We start from the raw sequence: 22388 nt of genomic DNA, 5'->3' as shown, positions 1-22388 counted from the left end.
TTCTGAAGCATTTATATTATGCAGTAGTCACAGTTCTTTTTTCAGGGACACAGACTTTCGTCTCTGAACAGCATGATATCATCTTTGAGTACAGTAGCTGACCCAGCGCCAGGTGGAACACAGAAACAGCCTACGAGGTTGAAAGCCAAATATCAAATTTGGGACCACAGAGAAACTGATCAAAAACAGGTGACCTGAAGTGGGGCAACCCGTGCTATTTGGTTGGACTTTGTGGTTACACGAGAGCCTTGATAATAGAGTTTGTCAATAGCTTTGAACAGTTCTAGATGGTTGTAGGAATAAGAAGAAAAGGTGGAGGGGCAGGGAGTGGGGAGGGTGAAGAGGCCAAGGAGCGAGTGAGGAAGAACAGGGCCAAATGGGTTTTAAACCCATGGGAGGAGAAAATGGACGCAGGTGTACCTTGACAGGCGGTAGACACATTCCTAGGGTGAGGAGGCCAGAGGGCGCAGGGGAGGTGTGACTCAGGCAGGGACCAGGCACTGTACCATTGCATTGGCTGGGTGTGCTTGGGCAGCCTTTCTCTGCCTCTGTCTCCTCATCTGTCTGATTGAACTAAAGGAGATCTTTCATATCCAGCACATGGTAATGTTGGACATCTAAAAGATAATACTTGTTTTTTCGCATGATAGGATGGCTCACTTTTTGCTATCTTGTCTTGTAATTCACTTTTCTTGTTTAAAAAAAAAAACTACACTAAAGCCCCCAAGTCTGGCCTTTTTTAATACAGAAATTTACTCCACTGCACCTCTGCTTTGGATTTTGATGTTGTGTCTTTGAATTTTACTCATCCGAATTCGATTATATTCCTCTGTGGTAACGCACTAACCTCCAAGCTGAGGTGGGGATTGGCTCCTGTTGGGTTTTCCCTGGAGTAAGACACACAAGGACAGGAGCAGCCCAAAAGAGGGTTCTAGAGGAAGAGCTAGACCCCAAAATTAGAATGAAAGGTTGGCCAGCCCAGAGGGAAGAGGGAAGGAAATGGGGGAAGGATCTTCAAGGAAAATGTGCCACAGTTGTCAAGGAGAGCAGATCATCTGAGGTGGGGACTTGGGTGGCACTGAGAAGAGGTGCATTGGGTGTGAGGAGCTGGTCCAGCCCTTGACTGGCAGCAGGGAAATTCTGGCCTGTCTGGAACGCCCAGGTCCCGTGCCCGTCCTGCGGGCAGTGGCCCCGCGATGTTGCACCTGTTGTCGAATCTGTCTCAGTTCTCTCCCCTGTAGAACCTGGCTCCTGCACTGGGCAGATTGATGTGTCACTCAAACACTAGAAGAAATGGAATGAGGAGGATCATCAGCCTCTGCCACATTCCCATCGTGTCTCTGGACGAAACAAGGCAGGAAAGGAAAGGGAAAAAAGACAGAAGGAAAGAGAGAGCAAGGTGGGGGAGGGGTGTAAAAGGCAGGTTAGCTAACTGTGTTAGAGGGCAAGATGGGGAGAATTGTGTAAGCCTGAAGAGATGACAGCCTGGGGCTGGCCGCCCTGATACCACACCCCTGAGCAGGCCGATAAATGGTCATTTGTGATACCCACCCAAACAGATTAGTCAGTCAGACCAGGAGGAGGGAAGTCAATTGCCCTTAGTCACAGAGCTAACCTGAAACTTCTGTAACTTGAGGAAATGGAAGAGGAGAAGAGGGGACCCATGCACGTAAGGTAGGGGGTGCTTCACAGTTGCCACAGCCCTTCAAACCCTGTTTTGGAGATAAAAGAGGTGCTGTGTGCTCAGAGTTGGAGAGTTGTCAGTTCTTCGTGATAAATCTTCAATGGCTCTGGATATTTTTTTAAAATTATATCTTGTAGATGAGGAAACAGGCTCAGAGAGGTGGAGGTACTTACTCAAGGTCACAAAGCTGGGAGTGTAGGAAAACCATGATCTCAGTTTTCTTTCCACCCCAGCAGACATCTTCAAGGTATGAAATGCAGAATTTTGAGTGCTCTTGGGGACTGAGGTATGGGTGGGGACAAGAGCATGGGTTTTCTTATTTACCTAACCTGTCTCTGGGTGATGCCAAAGCCAAAGCAAACTCGTGCTTCTTCTCTTGGTCTTCCCTTGGTCTCCCTGTAGTGAGCAGGCTTGTCAGAAACAAAATAATTCTATTTTCTCACTTCTCAGACTGGCCCACTAACTAGTAGCTCCAAGAGCAGGTAGGTGCATGTCACCCACACGGACTCTGGACTTGGTCCATCTGCTAAGTCCTTTCTCTAAAACCAGGCAGACAGACAAGCTCTGGGCTCCCCTCTTGATCTGGTTAACCCTGGTGGTATAGAGAAGCACCTGACATTTTGGGTATGCCGATAGCTTGGTGCCAGCAAGTTTCTGTTATCCTCCAGTTGTAATTGTTAACTTGAATGGAATGCAAAACTTCTGGTTTGCAGCAGTTGGTTTTTAACTGTGAATAACTTGAGGGATATGGGAAAAGGGAAGTGAGTACATTTTGTTATTGTAGAAGATGGTTTCTGAGAAACTTTCCGAGCTGCACTTGCCTCTGATAACTGGAAATACTGTATGTGGTCGCCATCTAGTTGCTACTGTCTCTGGACTCACCACTGAATTCCACCCTTTATTAAGTTTGCCTTTGACACCTTTTTCAGTTTGGCAAGCCAAGACTTGCTTGGGGATTAGAACAACGAGCTTATCATAATGCCACCTTCAAAACAAAACAAAAAAAAGAGCCCTCATGCTCCCAGGGTTAAGTTTTATTTCTAGAAGCCCTTGTGGCTTAGCTTCCTCCCCACCCTCTGCAAATTTGGGATCTTTTTCCCCCCTTAAAAGGAAGTGTGGAAATAGAGCCCGCTTGTTCATTGACATTATTGTACATCGAATGATATCTTTGGGACCATTATATTGTGTTCTCTCAATGGTGTTTGCTCTGAGGGTGGGACACAGGCTGTTTAGTGTCTCGTAAAACATTTACCAAAAGCACTGAGCCATGGTTTTGAAGGGCATTCCGTTGCCAGCGTGTGGGAGGAGAGAGCGAGCAGGGGAAAGAGAGCGCCAGGTGTTTGGCAGGTACTCGTTCGTACTTTAATATTTATTAATATTTAAAATTGCAGACTCCATAAGATTCGGGCTCCCTTCTCTCGAAGGGACAAGGGTGGTGAGTGGGGGAGATTGGGGCGGGAGGCAGAAGGAATTTCTTTGCAAATTCTGTTTTCTGGTGGCTCCGAGTCCCTGGAGAATTGTAATCTTCAGTTTCCATCAAACATTTTCGGTTTTACTAGAAGGACGTGTGTGTCATGGAGAGTGAGCTAAACTCTATCTGTGCTTCGGTTTTTACCGGGGACGGGATCAGAGGCTAGTATTTGCTTCAGCAAGGAATCGGGAGCCAGGTGCCAGTATCACCTTGGGTTCTGCACCTGCGTATGTCGGTGACTCATTCCTTTTAAAGATTTTGCTAAATGGTGGCTCTGGTTTCACGAAAATACTTTTAAAACTTTCTATCCCTGCTCCTTGTTAAACTTAGACAAGATAGTAACAAGTTAAAGGTCAGCTGGAAAGACGGCTTCTTATCAAATCTGTGTTTCTATGACAGAGCAGCTTGAGAGTGGTTTCCATACCCTGGTGATGGCTTGGGGGAAACTAATGAATAAATATTCCTGCTAATGTTAAGTCTTTCTATTCTTTTTCTTTTTTTTTTTTTTGGTAAAAAATTTTATCATACATGATAAAGCTAGAACCTTAATCAGCTGTTTACATTTGGTTGACCCTAATAGTGCTATATGCTGAAACTGTGACTATGTTATTAGTAGCTAAACCCAAACAGTCAGTAGGAAAATCTAGAAACAGAGTTGCTCCATAAGGTTTTTGTAACCAACAGTTCTTGGGGAAAGGTGTCGCAGTATAATGTAAGAAATAGCAGGAGCATATGGAACATTTGGTCTGCTCACTGTGGCAGACGTGGGCACAGATTTGAAGAGCCTCTTGATTATGAAGGAACCGGATGTGAATCCATTTTTGCCTGGTGACACTGGCAAGGGTCTTCTGACAAGTTTCCAGTTGTAAAATGGCCAGGAGAAATGATCTGTTTCAGAATTACAGGAAATGTCCCCCATGGGAAAACCTTCTGGTTTGGCTTTGTGTATTTAGGCAAATAGGACTGGATCTAACAACTGTGGAGGAGTTCACGGGAGGAAGGGTGGGTGGGTTTGATATCTTTTTATGTGCAAAGCTGAAACGAGTTTAGCAGTAAGCCATTTTGCTCCCTTGACCACTGAGAGTTTACGTAACTTTCGACAGGTGGATTAACCTTTTCTTACCTCTCTTAAGATTTCAAAACAAGGATATGCAAACTTCCCTGTCACATAGATGCATTTAGATTGCTCAAGCCGTTGTGAAGCTCTTGACCTTCTGCGATAGCACATTAATTCAAAATATAGACCCCATCACTGGAAGAGCTTATGCATTCCTACCACACTTTCTCAAGTTCATTGGTGTTAAGTCTGAACATTATATTAGGGGGAAAATGTGAAAACAAATCATTTCTAGATAATCATCGCTTCCTGCTTTGCCTTTATGTCATTAGGAAAACTTTATTCTGTGCAGTTCTTTCTTTTGGTTTTTAGAGATTTTAAATTCGACGAATCTGTGTAGAATTGTAATCAAGATCACTGAAGGTTACCTGCACAATTCTTGTCAGGGGTCAGTACAGTTTCACAGTAGTTTGTTGATGGATCAAATCGTGCATTAAATTAAGCCCTGAATAACTTGGCCCACATCCCTGGCATTTTAAACTTTACTGCTGTTAAATAAGAGTTGATAATAATGCTTTTATGTCAGGTCCTCTTTACAAGGTATATATTGAGTAACTTCTCTCTTCAAGGGTTGTTGTTACGTGTCCATCTGTCCTTTAGACTACTAGTTATTCTTGATTGGTAAAATACCATGAAGATGAAATCTCTGGGGACAGTAGTGGGTCCCTAATAAAGTGACATTTTGCAACAAGTAGTAATGCCCAAGGAGGCTAGCCTGCTTTGACTTTTCCGGACAGAACTGCCACAGCTCTATTAAGGCATGGATGGGTGACAGCCTTTCAAGGTGAATGTGGTGACTGCTTAGAAAGGTCACATTCAGGGAATGTGGGATGAGAACCACGCCAGCAACCTGGAGGAATCCTCCCACAGAGTTGGGCCATTGGAGGCTGGTGGTGATTTTGTAGGGTGAAATAAAAACCGAATATGTACAGGTTAACTGTGTGATCACTAACAATCCTTCACTTGTCCGGCAACTCAAAGGCTTAGGTAAGGCAAAAAAACTTCTCTCAACAGCCAAAATTGAAGCTATGAATCTTATCAGCACCTTATAGAGTACTTTTGGTTCTTAGTGTAGAATCAAGAAGCACTCTATAAATTTAGTTTTAAACATGAGTTGAAAAATCATTCCCTGTACACATGCTAGCTCTTTAAAGTTAAATGACCACTGAGCTACATCCCCAGCCCTTTTTATTTTTTATTTTGAGACAAGACCTCAAAATAAATTGCTAAATTGCTGAGTCTGGGCTCAAATTTACGATCCCCATGCCCCTGGCCTCTCCAAGCACTGAGATAATAGGTGTGCATCATATTTGCCATTATTTCGACATTCTGGGTAACATTTCTGCATTCCCAGTGCATAAAAAATCAGAACTTTTGCTTCTCTTTTTTTGCTGGGCTAATGACCATACATTCATTTATTTTTCAGCAAATACTTATTCTAGTCTAGGTTCTCATCGCTCAGTTCTTTAATACCAGTTTCTCAAAGTGACCTTCTTACCCCTAAATTATGTCCTATACTTTAAGATACAAATCACACTGCTTTTATACTTGCTTCCTAAAGTAAAATGTAAGTTCCCTTAGCTGCTTGTGGATCACGTTGTCTGTTATGTCTCCAATGCTTAGCAAGATGTACATTCGCTAACATACATAGATGGATAAACGAAGGAAAACAAATGGGAAGGACTGGGATGGCTAACGGCAGGCATGTACCAGTGAGAAATAGCAGTAAAGGGGCTCAACAGCTGCGATCATCCAAACTTGAATTAATGACCCAGAAGTTGTTGTTCCACCTCAACTGAGCTTGACTGAGTCAGTTTCTAAGGATAACCTTGTTTCACCAAGAAGAATGTACCCCATAGCTTTTGTTTAAAATGATAGTGAGGCACATGAACACATGAATCAGTTTAAAAATATTTTCATCCTAGAAAGTAATAGTTTTTTTTGTGTGTGTTTTGCTTAAATGGGTCAATTCAATTATTTGGAAAATTTCATATACAATTCCTATAATTGAGTCACTGGTGAATCAATGTATCATTCATGTAATTTTCAAAGACACTGGAAGAAAGTATCAGAGAAGACCTTAAGTGAAACAAATGCTTTAAAAATATTTTTTAAACATTTATTGAAGTATAACAGACATAATTCTGAAATATACAATTTGGTGAGCTTGTGCATATAGATGCACCTATGTAACCAACACCCAGCTCAAGGTATAGAACGTTGTCACCAGAATAGAAGGCTCCACGTGCCTCTCCACCCTCCCAAGGTAGCCATTATTCTAACTTCTATCACCGTAGATTAGCTTTGATTGTTCTAGAACTTCATAAAATGGAATCCTACAATATGTGCTCTCTCGGATCTGACTTCTTTCCTGTGACCATCGGGTCTCTGGTAGTTAGCCATGTAATTTCATGTAGCTATAATTATTTCTTTGGTGGCTGCATGGTATTTGTTTGTAAGAACAGACCACAATTTAAGAAATTTTCAGGAATTAAAAACATGAGTTGAAAATCATTCCCTGTACATGTGCCAACTCTTTAAAGTTAAATGATCTCATAAAGGGTGGGATGGAAATGTTATCATCTGAGAGGGCAGAAGGAGGGGGGTCTTGTTTCTGGGAGTGTGTTTGCCAAGTGCTCTACATCGCCATTTATTTAACTGAAACAGTCACCCTGGGAGGTGTCTGCCACTATTTTGCACTTGAGGAAACAGCCCCGAGGAAAGCTTCATGACTTCACAATTGTTAGTTACACCAGAGAGCAGTCCTATCCTGGCAAAGATGGTACCAAGGTTGTTGGGCTATGCCATCTCCATTTCCTTCCATTTCCTAAGACTTAAGCCTTTTTTTTTTTTTTGGTGAGTCGGGCTGAATTGGGGATCAAACCCTCTCTACCAGTGAGCTACCTCTCAGCCTAACTCAGCTTTTATATTATGGTACAGATCCTTATATCTTCTGTGAAAAACTGACCATTCACCTGACTTTTTCCTATCAAAATTTGTATAGAAAATAATACTCTTTCTTATGAAATTTTATTTTTCAGATTCACATAGTATATTCTAAAATCTAGCAATATTTAGCAATTGTGTGTTTTTGTTTTTGTTTTTAAAGATCAGGTTTTAATATGTATGTATAGGGCTGGGGATGTGGCTCAGTGGTAGAATACTTGGCTAGCATGTGTGAGGCCCTGGGCTTAATTCTCAGTACTGCAAAAAATAAATAAGTAGAATGTATGCATAAAGAAATATTTAACCACCATAAGGAAGTTAGGTAAATTTCAAGTCCGAATTGCTAAGAAGTTTCCTGGAAGTCAAAGGTCATGTGTTTTAAAGTAGAATTTGAGAAAATACTTAAAATGAGAATTCACAGAAGACTCTTCATGCTGACCCAGTGACTGTCAGATTCTCTGCCTCACCCAAATATCGTGGAAGTGTACAGAGTTCAGGGTGGGCCTGAGGGCATAAGGTTTCTGAATTTCTTCTCCAGTCCTACCCTCCCTGATTTTGCATTTTTCAAAGACATACATTCTCTAATGCATACTATAAAAAAGTTACCAGACACTTGTTCAGAGTGTCCTTCATCTAGTAAAACAAAAACAAATACACCCTCTCAATATTTTTTCTAATTGCCAATTAAAGGGGTCATGTTTTTAACTTTGCATTCGTATGATAAAGCATATGTGACCAAACCTTCATTTCAGTGAAGTCAGATAGGCTAGTTTGGCCACCCTCTCTCCCGTAGAATACCCGGAACCAGCCCGACAGCGCTTCAAGCATTCCAAGTCACTTCTAGAAAGAGCAAGAGGTGCCCACATCCTCTGCGACAAAGCCTTTATTATTTTCACAGTTGGTAGAAAGCCTCTTTTGTAGGTCATTGCTTGGAAGCAGTCATCAAAGGCTGTCTTGAATGGATTCTTTTTAACTTTATGAACAATCATAGGAACAATATCTTGTGTACTTTTGAAAAATTTTTTCTCAAATAATTTTCACGTTTACTCCACCCCCCCCCCCTTGTTACATTTGTACCACTGCCACTCACACAGTGTTTGGGGATCTGTGTCAGCCATTAAATGCAGCTCCTTCAACAACACTGGTCTGTGATGGCTTCCCAGATCATACTGTCTTATTGTGCACCCAGATCTTTATCATTCCCAATTCTCATACAACTCTGTTGGAGAGGAATCATTAACCCTTTCTTTCAAGTGGACAGACTGAGGCACTGAGAGGTCAGGTGCCTTGCACAAAGCCACACGGCTTAGTAAATGCCAGCACCTGCCTTCACACCTAAGCTAATTTGACCCCAAAGTGCATACAGTTTGCCATGCCATCCTGCCACCACCAGAAAACCATGTCTTTCAGTGATCTCAAATGATGATCGGGGTCAAGGCAAAGAGGCCTTAAACAAATCGTTGACCATCTTGACTTTCCTGAACACACTCTCTTAACAACTGGGAGCTTTCTTCACAACAGTACGAAGACATGTACTGGGTGGGATTTGGATTTTAAATTGGTTTTTAACTTTTAGAGCTAAATAGAAACCAGGTTAAGTTGCTGTGGGGTCAAATTGTGGCTGCAGAGGGGCCCCTCCATTAGCGAGATTCGTGACTTCTTGTTTGGGGTGCAGAAAAAGTGCAACTCCTTGGGCAGGATACTGGTCAGGCAACTCAGGATTTTTTTGTGGAAGAAAATTGAAAAGGGACATTTAAGACCCTGTTTATTTGACCCTGAGTCTTTTTTTTTTCCCCTGTACCAAAGAGCCATCTTGACGCAGCAGTAGCAGCGGAATCAAGTGGTTTCCATATACAGATGTGGCACATCATATTTGAAACCAGTGTGGGCAACTCAGTGGAACTTTGTATCAAATAAAATTTAAAACATGGGCTGGAGATGTGGCTCAGTGGTGGAGTCTTTGCCTAGTGTGCATGAGGCCCTGGGTTCGATCACCAGCACCACACACACATAATCCTTGTTTCCATCTCATCTTCTCTTCTGCTTTTCTACAATTTTTTCAATACACTTTTTTTTGGTTGTCAGTGGTCCTTTATTCTATTTTTATGTGGTGCTGAGGATCGAACCTAGAACTCTGTGTGTGTGTGTGTGTGTGTGTGTGTGTGTGTGTGAGAGAGAGAGAGAGAGAGAGAGAGAGAGAGAAAGAGAGAGAGAGAATATTATCTCCCTTTCTTCTTTTTTTTAATATTTATTTTTTAGTTGTAGTTGGACACAATACCTTTATTTTATTTATTTATTTTTATGTGATGCTGAGGATTGAACTCAGGGCCTTGCACATGCAAGGCAAGTGCTCTACCGCTGGGCCACAACCCAGCCCTCCCTCTCTTCTTTAGGCTTTTGTGTTTTTCATGACAGATTTCTAGTATAATCAGAAGAAGAGTATAATGCATGTTATTTCTAAAAATTACTGACATCATTGAAAGTCTCCTGCTGACAACAAAAGAGTAAACACCAAGGTGAAGGACAGCTAAGAACAGTGTCCATGGGAGATTTCTGACCTTCCAATTGTTGATTACTTTTCAAAATCTTGAGTCCTCTGAGTGGCATTACTTGTCCCCCCTGGTGGCTCTTCTACGCTCCCCTTCCCTCAGAGGCAAACCTGCAAGCCACCTTTCCTGGATAAGCGTCTCCATGCCCATCACCTGCTGCTGACAATCTGCGCTGCCAAAAACCTCTCCCTCGCTGTTTTCTGCTTGAGACCACGTTGCAGGCAGCAGCCCCTCAAGGCAGGCTCATTTCTCGTGTCTATTACATTTGTTCTTCTCTCTTAGCTTTAGGTTCCGATTTCAAGTCTTTGTCGTGTTTGTTTCAAAGTCAGGGAGTGAAAGGAGGGGGAAGATGGAAATGTCAGATTTTAGCCATTGGCTCTGAGTCTAGGATGAACACCCCCCTCTGTCCAGACTTAGCAGATTCTACTGTTTCAAGTTCTCTGTCATCGAAGGGTTTCTGATTCACAAGCTGTCCTTGGTTTCTCTCCCTGGCCCCTCTCCACGGTCTCCAGCCTCCCCACCAGAGAGATGGGAAAACCTTGTCTTAGGTGGGTAAAAACATTCCTCAGCCACTCAGGGAGTTGGGCTCACTTCCTCCTTCACACTTGACTTCCCCTCAGTTCAGACCAGGCTCGATTCATCGAATGAAGTTCTGTCCTCCTTTTTCAGGACAAGGTATCGAGGACATACCAAATTTGCCATGGGAAGTGTGTCAACATGATTACAGAGCAGCAGGTGATTTACCCAGCGTGGCATACCCACCCAGCCAACCCAAAAAGCCGGGGAGTCAAACCTGCTTCAAATTTTATATCAGAAACTAATAAAATGCCCAAACTTGACCTTTGTGTACGTTCATTCCTATGAGCAGACTGACCAGCATTGAGGGTTTTGCTGTAGACCATGTTAGTGCTCAAGATCACATGGAGGGTCTTGAGACTCCTCAATCCCCATCCCCACCCCGTACTGAGGATTGGACCCAGGGGTGCTCTACCACTGAGCTACACCTCAGAACCTCCCCCTCTTTATTAGGGGGACAGAGAGGTTGAACTCAGGGGCACTTGACCACTGAGCCACATCCCCAGCCCTACTTTTTATTTTGTTTAGAGATAGGGTCTCACTGAGTTGCTTAGCACCTCGCTTTTGCTGAGGCTGGCTTTGAACTCAACATCCTCCTGTCCCAGCCTCCTGAGTCCCTGGGATTACAAGCATTAGCCAGACACCCCCAGCCTTTTTTATTTTTCATTTTGAAACAATGTTTCACTAAGTCACCTGGGCTTGCTTCAAATTTGCACTCCTCTTGCCTTAACCTCCCCAGTTCCTGGGATTATAGGTGTGTTCCATTGCCACAGTGACCAGCATTGATGGAGATTTCTGAGCGAGGAGGAAGCAGGAGGTGGTGGCTGAATTTGTGTATATGCCAGGAGCTCACTGTGGGGCTTGTGGAGCTGGTGTGCATGTATGCAGTGGGTGAGGGTAATTATATGCCTAATTAGTGTTAGGGCTAAGATCGGAGACTCCAATACCATTTAATAGGCTGTTAAAATGTTCAGTTGACTTTTCTCTAGCTTCAATAGATGTTCATACAAGAATCAAATAAGATCAAGAAAAGAGCATTGGAGTTACTGAGCCTATTAAATGGAATGAAAAAAAGATTAACTCCTCTACTAGAGTGGGGGCAGCAATTCAAGAGTACATGGTCTAACTCTGCCCAGAATCTCTTATTTTTCTGTCCAGGGCTAGCCCGTAATCTAGATCTCTGTTGTCTAATATGGTAACCAAGAGCACCAAACCATGTGGCTATTTAATTAAGTAAAATTAAGTGAAGTAAATAATTCTGGTCCTCATTTGCACTGAGCACATGTCAGAGTCCTCAGCAGCACTTGCTTGGTGGCTACTGTATTGGACAGTGCAGATTCAGAATGTTTGTATGATCACAGAAATTTCTATCAGGCAGGACTGACCTCTGTACAGGTTTTCACTGTCTGACTCTATGAAGTATGGGCTGTGTATCCCTCTATCCCTGGGGTCACAACTATAAGCAGCAGAGCCTCGATTGGTTTTCTATACCACCCCTCTTGACGTTTTCCACATCTTCTTTGCCATCCTACCTTCATTTTAACCTTTATCCTCATAATTTACATAAGCGACAGCCCCAGATTTTAGTGGTGAAGCTTAAGTCTTGATCATGCTCAAATTAAAACCAGAAGGGTTTCCCTGTGTTATTTCACTCTTCACGATAAATGAAACCATCAGCTGATCTGTGCAGCATTTGGACCCCGAGTTAAAACTTCAGTCACGTGACATCGCTTATTTTATACTGCAGTTATTTTTTGACATCGTGGAATTTAATGAACATAATAATTGCAAGAGGCCAGTTTAAACGTTGACTTGCAGACATTGCTTTAAAACTTGAGTTTAAGATTCAGAAATGAGTGAAACCTGAGTACAAGAAAAATGCTATAAAACCAAAGAATGCCAAGGATCCCAGTGCTTTTTGTGATGATCTGTCATTGAACAGTTGTGGTTAGAGGGAAATCTGTTAAACCAAGTCTTAAATGAATTGACAAAGCACAAGAGAATGTGGTAGTAAGTCATTTTGTAAAGTAAAGAATCATTTTGTTGGATGATGTAAACTACTCTCAAATTCATCTATTTGGTAAATCAGAGGTTGATGTGCTGTGTGGTTATCTAGTAAGGTGATCCTTAATCAGTTCATTTGGGCCACAGATCAGTTCATTAAGTACAAAATTAAGTCAAATTGTTTAGGGTCAAGCAAATGAAAATTTTATTAGTTATATTTGTTAATGTCGTGAGCACATGTGTTAGAATTATTTAGGCATAGCTAGTAGCTTTGGGGTTCCTCTTAGAAGGTGTTTTAAATGTTTATGTCATCATCATATTAAAATATGTTTATTGAAGGTAATAATGATGTTACTATGAAGTGTTCGAAAGAGAGGCATTAGATATACATTTATGAATAACCAATGGTTCTAAGACCTGCAGTTGTGACCTAGGGATTTCTGATTCATTCCAGGGAGTTATGGAATTTAATTTTTAAACTTATAGTAATAACTGAAATTAGGTTTACTTTAATTTTAAAATGCTAATCTGCATCCTAGCAGCACCTTCAATGAAAGATGGGTACTATTACCTCTATTATAGAAGGTTACATTTAAAAAATTTAGAACTTCAACTAGTTCTCTAATATTTATAGCCTTAATATATTAACTAGTTTCAGTTTTTAATTTCACTTTATTTTTTTATTCCCTAAGCAATTCAGTATGACAACTATTTACATAGCCTTTATATTGATTTGTTGCTATAAATAATCTAGAGTTGAGTTAACATATATGGGAACATGTTCATAAATTATATGCCATTTTGTATAAGGGGCTTGAGCATCTGTTTAGTTTGGTATCCATGGGGGTTGAGGAACCAGTCCCCCATGTAAACCTGGGGACAACTGTAACACAGGAGCAAATATGAGACTTTCTGTCTTCAAATCCACACTCACCTCCTCTAGACCGAGAAGTCCCCAGGAGCTGTCTGTAGTGAACATAATTCCAAGATGGCCTGTGATCTCCACCCCTGGTGCGATTCCCTGTACACTCTCCTCTCAAAGGAGACCCAGCACTTGCTACTTATCCTGTAGTTTACCACAAAGGTTAATGGATGCAACTCTCATCATTGCCTCCTGTTCTTAAGACCCCAGTTTAGCAAATTGTGAGAAGCAGTTGTGATATGAAGTGCCAGTGGAAAGAGACACATGGCAGGCAATTGCTGTGTCTTCTAGAACCCAAGGGCCTCTATCCAACAACTGCTAAGCAGCTGGGTCTCTCCATCACACAGCTACAAGGAAATGAATTCAGCCATCACACTAATTAAACCTGAAAGTAGATTCTCTTCCCTGGCTAAGCCTCCAGATGGGCATAGAGCCTTGACCAGTGCCTTGTGAGACTCACAGCAGAAGCACCTTCATTTGTTAAAAACTCCAAACATACTTTGAAGTTCAAAGGGAATAAAATTCAAATTCCAATATACCAATCACGTGGGTTCAATAGCTAGTAAGATATTGCTACACAGCGTCACATGTAATTCTTGTGCCAATTCATTTAAGTCTTTTTCTTTTTTTAGAACTGGGGGTTGACCACTGAGCTTCATCCCTAGTCTTTTTTGGTTTGTATTTTGAGACAGGGTCTCACCAAGTTGCTGAGACTTGCTATCCCCTTAACCTTCCAAGTCTGGGAATGTAGGCATGTGCCACCGCACCTAACTCATTTAAGTCTTTTAAACAAATCTCAGATATCATATTATTTTCACCCCTAGTATTTTAAGATTTTATATATAATCACAACATTGTGATCATACCTAGTATAGTAAACAACAATGCCTTGGTATATCTACTGCCAAATTGTCTTAATTTTGTCTTTTTACAGTTAAGAACCCAAAGAAAGCCTACTGAGTGTGCTTGTTTTTAAGTACTTTTTCATCAGTGTTTTATTATTTCAACCATATAGCAAATTTGAATTTTATAATGAACACCACGTACCCCAAACCCAGATTCTGCCGTATTTGTTTTGTCATATATCTACCCATCAATCCATTCCTCTAGCCATGAAAACACCATATTTTCTACATTGAGTTACTTTAATGAAACATTTCATTAAAGCTCATTTTTTAAATTTGCTTTTTTTTTTTTTTTTTGGTGATGCTGGGCAAATTTCCTACTGCTAAGCGACATCTCCAACCCCTAAAGTTTAACATTTGCCTATGATTTTTTTTAAAAGAAAAATTTGTGTTCAATAAAATGCACAGATGTTATACATACATTTACTGAGCTTTAACAAAGACATAATCTCATGTAACGCAAATTATTACCAAGAGAACTTGAACATCATCCCGGAAAGTTCTCTCATAACCCTTTGTAATGAATCCCTACTCCCACCTTAACCCTCAAAATCAATCATTGATTTGAAGTCCTTTCCCCCATCGTATCTTCGTTTGGCTTATTTTAGAATTTCATAAAATTGGAATTCATTCAGGATGCATTTATCTGTGTAAGACTTCTTAAAAGTTTGTGACTAGATTATTATTATTCATCTTTGTTATTATGTTATTAAAAGGCCTTACCTAACTGGAAGAACTCACATGCTCAAGGCGGAAGAGCATTTTCTTGAAAATGCAGTGCTTAGCCAATAAATTGGAGCTTTGAAGAAACATGGTTCTGAAGATATTAATGGGCTTTTGAGCTAAAGAATATCTGTCCCAGTACCCACTTGATTTTGAATTGATGTAGGTCATCATAAAATGAATTTTGCATGATCTTTGGATTGGAAGAAAAGAAATCTGATGCTTAGTCTTAGCTCTACCACTTGCTAGTAACTGTCACCTTGAGAGCTATCTAGATACATCACCACCAGGAAATGAGGGTTGAGCTAACTGGTCTCTAATGTGCAGTTCATTGAATATTTCTCAAATTTATTCTAAGCCCTGGGGCCACAGGCAGGAATAAAGCACATCTTTTTCTTAGGGGAGAGGTACTAGGGATTGAATTCAGAGGCACTTGACTACTGAGCCACATCCCCGGCCCTATTTTTGTATTTGAGATAGGCTATCACTGAGTTGCTTAGCACCTTGCTTTTGCTGAGGCTGGCTTTGAACTCATGATCCTCCTGCCTCAGCCTCCCAAGCCACTGGGATTACAGGTGTGCGCCTCTGCACCTGACAAAGCACATCTTTTGGTTTGCAAGGTATTCATAGCATCTGAGTGCTAGTGCCGTTGGCCAGCTGTGTTATATCACTGACTCCTGGATGTCTGTGAGTGAACAAACTGAATTAATAAGTGAAAGTGCAATCCTCAGCCTCCAGAACAGTGTAATGTGGCTCCAGATACTGACGTGTCCACAAAACAACTGTGACATATGCACGATATGTTCTTTGCTTTAATAAAGGTTCACTGTGCTTGGGAACAATTGAGGGAAATGATTAAACAAAATGTGATTCTGAAGTGTTAGCTGTTGCCTCATAGACTCTTCAGGGAGAAAAGAGTATAAAACAGTGAAGTGCATACACCTAAAAATTTGAATAAATTTAAATAAAAAGCCTTGAGTAAGAGCTATATGCTATGGGTTTTAAATTTCACTTGATTGATCTATTTATTTATTTTGCAGTACTGGGGTCAAACCCAGGGCCTCCATGCATACTAGTCAAGTGTTCTATCACTGAAACACTGAGCTATGTCCCCAGCTAATTTTTTAAAAAAAGAAAAATTGATTGTCTTTTTTTTTTTTTGTCTTTTTTAAAGTAGCTTTTCTCCCTAATATTGGCATGAAAGCCCCCCATCCTCTGCCTTTATTTATATATTCATTCAACAACTATTGGATACCTGTTGTCAATATAAAGTGTAAAACGTTAATGCCATAGAGAGGTATGAGCCAAGTTGAATAGACTTATCAGAAATTAACTGTGATTTTATCTAGTTTGTAAAGGTATCAAATCATAGTCATTTTATACACCGTGTTAGAAATTAAAACTTATATTTTCAGAAGTCATGTATAAATGCCTTATGTTTTCTAGCAATTAGAAACTATTATATCAACCGTCATACTTAATTTTTAATACAATGCCATACTATAGTGTGCTTAACAGGGATCCCTAAGGAATTTACAGGTATTTCTTTTGAGTTTTCACTAGTCATATATATTTGCACACACGGTGGGCTATCAGAAGGATACAAACTAAAAGCACTTTGAGTTGCATTAAAAGCAAAACCTAAGTAAAACAAGAGCAAGAACGCAGAGTTAAGGGGCCATCTCAGAGGAGTGGGTAAGCTTTGGAGTCAAGGCCCCCTTGAGTTTGAATTCTGCTGTGCCATGTCTTGGTAAATTCTTTAACCTCCATTTCTGCATTTTGTGTTGAAAATGGGAGTGGTTCTGTCTTCTAGGGTTGTTGTAAAGGTTAGAGGCATTGTTAGAGGCGAGAGCACATGAATTAAAGTGCTTAGAAAAGCCTTGCGCAGTAAATACTTACTAACTCACAACTATAATCATCTGCTTATATGGGAAAAACTGTAAGATTTTCCCAGTGAGATTACTGCCATTCTGGTTACAGCCAAAATTGGCTAAATAACTACGATGGCTGGACAAAGAAAGAGTTTTTATGTCTACACAGACAAGTAATTGTGTGTTTGTTTTCCTTGACTACTTATTTAGAATCACTGCCATGGGTAGGGAAGAGCTTTTAAAAACTATCAAAAGTCAGGACCCTGCAAAGACGCCAGGCTTTAGGGGTTTCCCCTGAGTTCTGCAGTCCAGGTTATTCAAATAGGCTTGGTACACATTCATGTAGACCAAGTGACAGTTTGGAGGCAGCCACTCTTGCTGGTAGCCTTGCTTTGGTTTTGAGTGAGCCACTGCTTCACCCATAGAGGTCTCTTGTCTGCTTCATCCCTGGTCAGAAATTCTCCTTTCAGGGGCTAGGGTTGTAGCTCAGTGGTAGAGCGCTTGCCTAGCACGTGTGAGTGTGAGGCACTGGGTTCTATCCTTCACACCACATAATAAAATAAAGGTATTGTGTCCATCTACAACATATACACACACACGTGTGTGTGTGTGTATTTTTAAGGTTGGACCTTAAAAAAAAATTCTCCTTTCAGAGTTCCCCTAGTTTCCTATAGAAGCTTCCTCCCAGTAAGTTTTATTCTTTCCCCTGTCTGCTGTCTTTGTCTTTTTTTCTTTTTCTTTTTTTTTCCCTCTGAGGGAAGCAGGAGAAGACAGATGAAATAAAAGGAAATAGACAAGTGGGGTGATCAGTTGTTTAGACTTTTGAGCAATCTCAGTTAGCCCTGCTGGGGGTGTCAGATACAGCAAGGGGCTGACAGGTGACAGAGCTTTTAGAGACAACACTTAAGCAGCAATCAGCTGTAATCATTGAAAAAAGATCTCTCCATGAACTTGAGGGTTTTCTGTTAGCTTCTACTACAAAGGACATAGAGCTGACACTTTGTAGAAATGAAGACCTTCTAGAAGGATTCGAGCTTTGTCAGCTCTTTGTTTGAATGCCAGCTCTCTTCTTAAAGGAATGTTAGATTAGCACAACTCTGCTGTAGAAATGATGAAATGCCATTTTTAATGTAGGAAAAGGGTCATAGAATAAAATTTTAGGAAAGAAATTGAGGAGGGAGAATGACAACTTTTCATGAGACCTGGAAAAAATGGATAGGAAGAGTAGATGAGGTGAGATTTCTATGTTACCTTATTGGTTATGCCATCCCTGTGATAATTTATACCAAGGAAGAAGCCCCAGTGAGCCTCTAATTTCCTCTAATTTACGGTTGCATGTCAAAAAAAAAAAAAAAAAAAGACAAAAAACAAAAAATTAATGCCAAATAGGGTAAGGAATCAATGAAAAGATATAGTACATCAAATCACATATCTACTTACAATTACATATATACATACATTTACCAAACTGGAAATTCTAAAGGGTGAATGAAACATTGCAGTATTCAAAAGAGGTCACCAGAACTGTTTTTCTCTCTGTATCTCAGTCTGTTATCTTCTATATTGGTTTTATTGTCTAACTTTCCTAAGGAAAAACCCTACAGCTATACCATTCTTAGGTCCATATAAGTCCCTCAAAAGGACTCTGATTCTGGTGCTGCACCTGTTTTCTCTGTCCGTGGAGGGCTGCATTACCAGGAGATTTGGTGCTGGGTGAGTGGGCAGGAGAAGGCTGCTATAATCCATACCTAAGGTCCCTCTCCTCAGGTGCTTGTTGACCTCTGGTTTAGAGGTTTCCACATCTGGGGCCATAGACCCTACTGTGCCCAAAGTTGTGTTCCATCTTGTTCCTTGTCCTACCGTGGATTTACTGACTTGGATTCTTTTTTTTTTTTTTTTTTTTTTTTTGGTGCTGGAGATTGAACCCAGGGCCTTGTCCATGCAAGGCAGACACTCTACCAACTGAGCTACATCTCCAGCCCCCTCGGATTATTTTTCTATACAGCTAAATCCCTGGATAAGGGATGGCAGAGTCATCATTTCAGCAAGATTTTGCCCAGAGGACAGAGCACTTGACTTGTCTGTATTGAGAAACTCTATCTTTTCTTATTTTCACCTAAGGAAAGCCAATTTACAAATGTCTAGTTCTAGAAATTAGCATAAGAGTACAGGAAAGGTTTGATAAGAAAGGGACCCGTATGATCACACTGCTTTGTTCCAAAGGCAAGAGAAACCTCTTGAGCAATGACTGTTGGCATGCTGTTCTGCCCTGTTTTATAATTACTGAGGAGTCATTTTGTATTTCCTAGTCATTTGTAAGCTTGTTCTAAGTGCAATTTTGTACGTTACTTAGTGTCACTCATAGAAGGGGTTAATAAATACATGCCACCAAAAGAAGAGTCAAGGACTTGTTAACTACTATATTAGATGTCTTTATTGGCCAAGTTAGAACAATTGACTGAGATTTGCAGCATTAATCCTAGGACATCCACATTTATTTGTAACAATATGCATTTATTATATTAATATCTTTCTAGTTATCTTTTAAAGATAAGAAGTAAAGAAATACAGATGCCCAGCTGAATTCCTATAGCTGAAATGGCCCTTGTAACCCTCTGACCAGAGCAGCCAATGGCCTTTTCAATTTCAATTGTCTCTCATCAAAACATATAATTTTTTCCCTTTTAAGTTTCTAGGGTTCCTCGTGGGGAAAGACCTTCACACTCTCTGAGCAGTTGCCATGTGCCAAATGTCCTCTGGACACATTGTCTTATCAAAGTTCCACATCCACCCAGAAAGCCAGTTCTTCCTTCTCAGCCATTATGAAAATGAGTCATCCCCTCCTCTGTGTACCATCCGACACGTTCCCCATCCCACCGTTCTGAAATTATTTGTTGACATTTCTCCGCATCCTACCAGGCCACGAGTTTCTCAACGGCAGCCCCTCGGCACCTGGCTCATCCTGGGGACTTGGTGCCTCTTAACCATCTGTGTGATCTTTGTTGGACACTCTTGGTATCTGAGGCTTGCCTGAGGTTGAAAGTGGAAAAGGGAGGGGTTGGTTTTGGAGTTCAGGTCTCCCAGACTCCAGAGCCTGTTTTCTTTCAGCCCCTTTGCTGTGTGTTGGGGTTGACTGCTTGGGAATGCTCGACAGGGCACTGGTGGCAGGTGAGGGTGATGAGGAAATGCGTGGAAGGGGAGGATGAGGGGAGCGTGTTACTCGCCGAGGCTGAGAGGGGAGGCTGATTATGTCTTGCTTTAGGAGCGCAGAGCCCTCGACTCTGTGCTCAGTGTGCACCTCCACACGGCCACACTTCATCAGGGACAGTCCCACGGGGAGTGATGGGTGAACACAGCCAGCAAGAACAACAGCTGGAACACTCAGCCATCTGCTGGACATAAAAATAGTGTCACGACAGAACCCTCTGTCCAGTGTCATTCTGCATGGTGAAGTTTTACCTGTATGTTTGAGTCTGAAATGAAATTAGGGGCAAAACATGGAACATGAACATCATAGCACCCACCGCTGCATGCCTGAGTCTTATTCCCTGAAAGCAAGGTGGGGACAGGAGGGATGTAGGAGAAGCCTTTCCAATGCGTCTTTCTGAAGGATGGCAAGCGGCAGCATCTGCCATACTTCTCCTGCTCTCATGGCTGTTTTTGTATACATATAAATGTATATGTGTATATATATAATTTTTTCTTTTTTCTACAATACTGGGAATTGAGTGAGTTCAGTGTTATTCTACATCTGAGCTACATCTAGCCCCACCTCTCCTTTTTTTTTTTTGAGACATGGTCTCACTAAATTGCTGAGGCTGACCTTGAACTTGCAGTCCTCTTGCTGCACTTGGGATTACATGTGCCACCATGCCTGTATTTATTTTACATTTCTATTCTTTCTTTATTTCTTTTTTTTTTTTTAATTGGGGATCGAACCCAGGGGCACTTTACCACCGAGCCACATCCCCAGCCCTTTTTATTTTTATTTTTATTATAGTTGTAAATGTACAGCATGCCTTTATTTTGTTTATTTTTACTTGGTACTGAGAATCGAACCCAGTGCCTTACGCGTGTGAGGCAAGCGCTCTGCCACTGAGCTACAGCCCCAGCCCCTTGTTATTTTTTGAGACAGAATTTTGCTAAATTCCTTAGGGCCTCACTAAATTGCTGAGGCTGGCTTCAAACTCCTCCTGCCTCAGCCTCCTGAGTCTCTGGGGTTATAGGTGCACATCACCATGCTCAGCTTGTCTTTTCTTTTAAATAACAGCTTTATTGGGATATAAGTCACATACCAACGAGTTCACCTGTTTGAGTGTACGAGTCAGTGGGTTTTAGTATATTCCCAAAATTTTTTAAACTTTTTTTTTTTTAGTTGTAGATGGACACAATACCTTTATTTAGTATTTTTTATATGGTGCTGGAAATCGAACCCCAGTGCCTCACGCATGCTAGGCAAGCGCCCTATCACTGAGCCCCAGCCCCAGCCCTATTCCCACAATTTTGTAACCATATTACAATCACTTTTAAGAACCTTTTTATCACCCCCTTGAAAATCCTGAGTGTTGTTACCGGTCACTTCCCTTGTCTCCTGCCTCACCCCTGGACAAACTCCGGTCTGCTACAGAGTTGCCTATTCTGATACTTATAGATATGAATTGTACTATATGTGGTCTTTTGCAACTGGCTTCTTGGACTTACTATAATATTTTGTAGGCTCATCTGTGTTGTAGCATGCACCAGTGCTCTGTTCCTTTTTATTGCTAAATAGTATTCCATTGTATGAACATAAGGTGTTTTATTTGCCTGGGTGTTTACTCATTAATTGATGAACATTTGGGGTTTTTTATACTTTTGGGCTATTTCAATAATATTATAATTGACTGTGACTATTTATGTACATGCTTTTGTGAGGTCCTGTCTATTTCTCTTAGGTACATACTTGAGAATGCAGTTTTTGGGTCTTAGGGTAATTTGTGGGTTCAGATTTTTAAGGAACTACTCACAGTTTTCAAAGTGATTGCACCATTTTCATTTCTAGTAGTAGTGTGTGAAGGTTTAATTTTCTTGCATCCTTGCTGACACTTGTTATTGACTTTTTGATTATAGCCTTCCCAGGAGTGTGGAGTGATATCTCACTGTGTCCGTAATTCACATTTCCACAATTGCTCATGGTGTTGGACGTGTTCGGGTACAGTTTCTCATGTGCTGTTGGCCATTTGTGTATCTTCTTTGGAAAATGTTTCTTCAGATTCTTTACTTATTTTTAAATTGGTTTACTTGCATATTTTATTGCTAAGTTGTAGGAGTTCTTTATATATATGTATTATAAAATATGATTTGCAAATATTTTCTCCCAGTTTATGAATTGTTTTTATTTCCTTTTGAGGCACAAAACTTAATTTTTTTTTCTTTTGTTTTTTTTGGATCTGGGGATCAAACTCAGGGCTTCACATATGTGAGGCAAACCCCTGAGCCACATCCCCAGCTCTATTTTGTATTTTATTTAGAGACAGGGCCTCACTGAGTTGCTTAGTGCCTTGCTTTTTGCCGAGTCTCGTTTTGAACTTGCAATCCTCCTGTCTCAGCCTCTCGTGCCGCGGTAATCCCTTTCTGGGAT

The 22388-nt window shown here is 41.0% G+C and overlaps 1 protein-coding gene across 7 annotated transcripts in view; it reads left to right on the top strand.

Moving 5' to 3' along the window:
• Rbm47 (RNA binding motif protein 47) overlaps positions 1 to 22388 on the top strand; it is a 161259-nt gene that overhangs the window by 80291 nt on the left and 58580 nt on the right. Inside the window, exon 1 of one of the 7 annotated variants that reach the window (XM_048784369.1) lies at positions 823 to 1674. The exons of 4 other annotated variants lie outside the window; for them this stretch is intronic. The gene's annotated coding sequence lies outside the window, so the exon portion shown is untranslated. Of the gene's footprint in view, positions 1 to 822; positions 1675 to 1710; positions 1932 to 2800; positions 3032 to 22388 lie in introns of those variants that run through there. 2 more of the 7 variants (XM_015482056.2, XM_015482057.2) reach the window with 2 other exon arrangements.

Source organism: Marmota marmota, unplaced genomic scaffold, assembly GCF_001458135.2.
Source record: "Marmota marmota marmota unplaced genomic scaffold, marMar, whole genome shotgun sequence".
In the NCBI taxonomy this organism is placed as follows: Eukaryota; Metazoa; Chordata; class Mammalia; order Rodentia; family Sciuridae; genus Marmota; species Marmota marmota.
Note: the sequence above shows the minus strand (reverse complement) of the source record. Positions and strands in the feature narration are given on the sequence as shown.